We start from the raw sequence: 6,000 nt of genomic DNA on the forward strand, positions 1-6,000 counted from the left end.
GGGAGAGGGCAGATAGGAAAGTGGATTCGCAAGATTAGACCATTTTCACCTAAACCCAGTTTGCCACATCAGCTGGTGTGTGGAGTTGGAGAGGAGACCGGCTTTGGAGTAAATTTTTTCTTAATTATATTTCTCTCCCCAGCCAAGTTTCTCTCCAACGTTCTCATTGCTGCACCCAGAGTTGTTGCTTCGGCTCCACCCACCTCCCCTCCCTGCCAGCCACAACATTTATTTTTATTTATCTTTGTTTTTTTCTTTTTTTTTTCAATTTTTTTTTCGTTAGCATTGTTCAAATTTGTCGATTTGCTACTTTCCAACGACCTAGGGTGGACACATGCCCCTTCATTAGCTTCCCCAAGTGTCGATCGTCAAGCTGGCAAAAGAAATCTGCCCATACGTGTGGCGCATACGCCTCACGTGCAACTTATGCTACACGTGATCTTCACATGTTGCCGCACCTTGGAGAGCTCTCTACCACCACGTGCGACAATTTCAGGATCAATAGCATCGTATCTTCTAGATCCGACTGTTTTCTTCACTCCATATGTGGTGCGTGGCCTGCATGCATTGCCACCGCCAGTATCATCCCCTCGCCTGCGATTCATTATAGTTTTTGATTGCTACACTATCTTCCCGTTTTCCCTAACCAAGGATCGAGTAAGAGTGGATGTGACAGTTCCTTCCAGCTAATCCAAACCAACACATTGCAGCACACACACCCCTCTGTACTGCAACTTCTAACTGCAATTTTATAGTTTGTTCATCACACTATTTAAAAGTCGTCACCATGCAGTCTTCTCTTGTGGAAACTGGGTGGGAGCCAACCTTTTGGTTCCAATCACCCCTTTTATTCTTTCTTTTTTGTGTTGTAATGTGTATTGGTTTTGGGAAGACAGTAAAGGATTCTCACGCCATCAAACTTGTATCCGCTAGTTTATCTATAAATATCTTATTTGCTGAGGAAAAAAAAAAAACTACCTATTTTCAGTACACACTTGGATATTAAAATTTTCTATATTTTCCTTTTCTTAAATTTTCTCTCTCCGTCTTCTTTATTATTTTGGTTTGAAGAATTATATATTCAAATATTTATTATTTAACAATACTATTTTAACTTCTCTCCAAAGACTCAACCCTAGAAAAACCCCGTCTAGAGGAGGGTGGAGCTTCGACTCCTCCCTCCATCCTCCCATCTGATTAGACCAGAAAATGTATAGCCCTTTATTTTTCAGTTTTATATTTGTTTTTCCTTCCAAAGTATGGCGAAATGCCGATTTGTTATTTTTCGGAGCCAAGTGACCACCACGCGCCCCACCGCAGGATTCCCAGGCCACCGATATTTTAGATGGCCAAAGATTTTCGTCGAACGGAGCAACATGTGAGTCACATGCGCTGGTAAAGTGCGCAAGAGATCCAAGTGCCATTGCATTGAGAAGCTCATACTACCGCCACGCCCAGCATTTCTAGAGTCAAGGACCTTGGGTTTTTCAAACTCGACTGTTGCCACACTCCTAGTGTGGTGCATGTCCTTCACGCGCCACCACAATCTCTTCGTTTCATGTATTTTACTTTCCTTCAAGATGAAAAGGCGGATATACAGTTTCCTCATACACAGGAGGTGTCCTAGGCCGTATGGCTAGTTTCGAAGTCTACTAAAGTAGATCTAAGTTGTAATTCGTCATCTTCATATCCGACTTTATGTTTATTTTTATTTCCTTTTATTTAGGTAAAAATAAAAAAGAAATAGTCTATTGGATTTTTTGTCTATAGAGTGAAAGTCCTCTCCTTATCTGGATGGTGGGATATGAAATTTTTACTTTAGGCAAAGTGTCATCTCTCAGATAGCTTATCTGTAGAGAGTTACAGAAATTAAGATCATATCAGTCACAAAGGAATTTGTGTGTGAGTGGAGTCCCAAATGTGAGTAGTTGGCTTGCAATCTAGAAATTTTCCTACATGTATCATGTCAAAATTGTAACTTCGCTTTCATGAATGAATGAAGTCTAATTCTCTTTAAAAAAAAAAATACTATTTTAATGGGTACATATTTTTTTCCCTAGAGTCATATTTTTTGAAGTATATACAAAGAGAAATGACATTCGTAGTTGTGGAGTGCGCAAGCACCGTGTAATCCATTTGAAATAAATAAGCAAATATAAAAAATAAAAAAATAAAAACTAATTTTTTGAAAGTGGAGCCCACTCTTTTTTAAAAAGATTGCGTGACGCTTGCGTACTCCATGACTAAAATGGATATTTAGGGCCTTGAAGGAATAAGGCCATGTGTTGAAGGGCCCAAGTCTGAGATGTCGGGGCTAATCTACGGGATTGAGGATTGATGATATTGATATACATTGTATAATAGAGAATAGATAACACCTCTGATTGATCAATAAGGTGATCAATCCACTCAATTCAGAGAGTCTTCAAGATAAACTAGTCGTTATCACCATCATCACACTCCTATAAATAACACATAAAAGAAATGTATTCACTCACTCACAAACTTATATTGAGATCACTTCTCTGTAATTTAGGCATTGGAGTTCTACTAGACACCCCATACCGCCCTTTCATTTTGTTGCAAGTCATCCATGCAGTTTGTGGTATGGAACATGTCCTTAACAACGGCGTAGCATTACTAATATACAAAACACTCATTGATGATTCAAGTAATCAATTGAAATAATTTATCATTTGAATTGATATAGCACTGAACTTTTGAATGGTACAAAAGGTATTTATAATTTTATAGCACATTTGTCCAGTGTTTAAATTAAACAAGGAATCAAAACGTATAATAGCACATGAACTTTTGAATAACGAAGGAGGGGAGCACGACATTATTTTTTTTGGGTCAAACGTTCATCAAGAGTGATTCTTTACAAGGCCACTAAAGATCTTTAGTTAGAACATTCTCAATGGATATTATAAAATACATTTTTATATAAAATATAAACAATGTTGATCAAAACAGAATTCAATAGATGTTGTAAATGTAACCCCGCTACACCTAGAGAGTTGAAATACCGTTAACCCAAATAAAAAAATAAAAAGACGTAATTCATTCATCTCTCCTAAATTCTTTTTTTCCCCCGGCCTTTATCCTAATTTCGTTTCAGCCCGTCTTTGAAGTCATCTTCCATTGAAAATGAAATATCATCATATCCATCCTGCTTTGTCTCAGATCCATGCTCAAAGCAGCACCCCTGATTTCGCTCTGCATAGTCCTTTTCTTTTCTACAATCAACTTGATTATCAAATTTAGATATAAAGATATCATTGGTAGTTAGAGAAAATATTTGAAATAAATAAAAATTTTAAAAAGTATAATATTTAAATAATATATAGAAAAAATAGATAAACTGATATATAGTATATTGTAAGAGTTAATATGTAAAATAAAAAAAAAAATGAGTTTTTGTGATATATTTTAAATGATTAGATAAAGAAGTCATTGTGAATGATCTTATTTTGTTGATCCATCAGTATTCTCAAATGTATTTGGAGGATGTTTATCATGAATTTTTCTTTTATCTACATATTCAATTTGGGTTAAGACCTCCCAAGACACTTTGCCATTCTACTTGAAGTTAGTTAGTGCTAGATCTATATATATGTACACGGTGGAAGAAATATACCTCATGCTTAATCGTTGCAGTTGTTCCACTAGAGAATCTAACGTTCCATATTTCGTTGAATCTGAATTTTTTCTACATGATGGTTGATTGTACTAAGGACAAGTTTGGAGAGTGATAAGATGAAATGAGGATTTTATAAATAGTAGTAAGATAATTTGTAAATAGTAGTGAGATAGTTTGAATTAATGTTTTATGAGATTTTGATAAATGAGACAAAAATAGTTAAATAAAAAATATTATAAAGTTAAAATATTGTTTATATAAAGCTTTTTAATATTATCTTTATTTAGAAATTTTAAAAAGTTGAATTATTTTTTAATTTTTATTTAAAAATTTGAAAAAGTTGTAATGATTTGTTTGAAAAAGTTATATTGATTAATTTAAAAAACTTTGTAATGATTAGTTTAAAAGTATTTTGTTTTTGAATGATGTTTGAGAATGATATGAGATGAGATAAAATTGATTTTCTAAGTGCAGGTTATTAGACGTCATTGGCAAGAGTGCGAAACACGTCTACAACAAGTCCATGGGAAGCTAGGCAACAATAATATTTGAACTTAAAATAGTAAAAAACATTGATATATTAAAATATTTAATATTTGATTTTCATGTTATTTTGTCAAAAATAAAAAATAAAAAATTGAGGACTACTTATTACGTAAGCAAACAAATTGGTCTGCATTGCATTAAGACAATTTATAACTTGCTTGACTTGTGCTTGTTATGTAATCAATGTATTTTATTCTTTTAGCATATTTCGATATATCATTTTGTTTTCAAATTCATGATATTCCATCCACAAGAAATTTTGGACTTTTCAAATTACGATCCACATCTTGTGTCATAATATATATATATATATATATATATATAAGGTCTTCACTTATGAAAACATACAATTATTCAAGCCATACATTGGGACAAGAATAGTTATTACTATTGTTCGGGTTTTGTTGTTTCAGTTGACGCATCAGGACAAAACAACTTTTGACGACCATTATCATATTACTGTATACTTTTTAATATTTTTGTCACATGCAATTATAGAATGCACTATTAGGATACCTATAAAAGGAAGGGTATGTAGAGGGGGAAAGGCATTTTAAAATGATTATCTACATTATCATTTTGGTATAGACACTTATCTTGCAAGTACCCTCCAACTAGTGACATTAAACTCATAAAAGAAAATTTTATATACCATACTATCAACTTACTTGTATCTTACTAAATAAGATGTGACACATTTATTATTGCTGAATGATTTTTTTTTACTCAACTATTGAATAATCATTTATTGCATGTTTCTTTATCATCAAATGGTAATAAATGTACCACATCATATATAGTAGGATGTAAGTGAGATGATGATGTAGTGTATAACATTACTTTTATATAAAATAGAAAAAAATACACAACCTCTTACTATTCACACCACCTTCACACACTACATTTTTTCTAATTATTATTATTATTTTTATGAAAAATTTAAAATATAGATAATGAATAAAAGAATTCAATTAATTTAAGAAAAATAAACTAAAAAATTAAAAAAAAATTAAAAAATTTGAAAAAAATGTGGTATTTTTGAGGTTTTGAGAGGTTGAGGAGCCTTGCTTACTTAATGATTTTTTAGCAAACAAATTCTAATATTAATAATATTGCTCTGGTCAGTTGCATTTATGAATTTCGAAATACCTATCTAGACTTTTGTCTCTCACTTAAATTGGAACTCCAAAATCCATTTCGTCAACCAAAACAAGCTGTCAAAACTCAAGGATCTGTTAGTTTGCTTGGGGGTCAAGTTGGGTTTATGACTTTTAGTTTTAAATATGTTAACTTATATATATATATATATTTTAATAATTAAGAAAATAACTATTAATAAATTTTTATTTTTTTTCTTACTAGTTGTGGATATTTAAAAAAATACTTCAAAGAAAAAGAAAAAAATAACTTACACTGATATGCATATTTGACATACACATTTAGTGTACACCCTAATATTGTCCTTGCCAAAAATATGCTCGGTAACTTCAAAATGTTGGAAGATTTTCCGAGGAGTGGCTCTACAACCACTGACTCGAGACTAAAACAAGTGTAAATTTTATTTTATTTTATTTTTACTTTTTTTCTCATATATTTTTAAAATACTCATAAATATTTTTTTAAATAAAATAAAAGTCACAACATCAATAAAAATTACTTAATCGCTAAGTAAAAAAAAAAAAAATGGTATCGAGAGAAATGCTCAAGATGCTCCATTGAAGTTCTAAGCATTTCTCTTTTCCGAGATTTCCAGATGGGGGGCGTATTGGTCCAACACATACTTGTTCAATAAAAAAAAGTATTCAATGCCA

Source organism: Carya illinoinensis, chromosome 7 (genome assembly GCF_018687715.1).
Source record: "Carya illinoinensis cultivar Pawnee chromosome 7, C.illinoinensisPawnee_v1, whole genome shotgun sequence".
Lineage (NCBI taxonomy): Eukaryota > Viridiplantae > Streptophyta > Magnoliopsida > Fagales > Juglandaceae > Carya > Carya illinoinensis.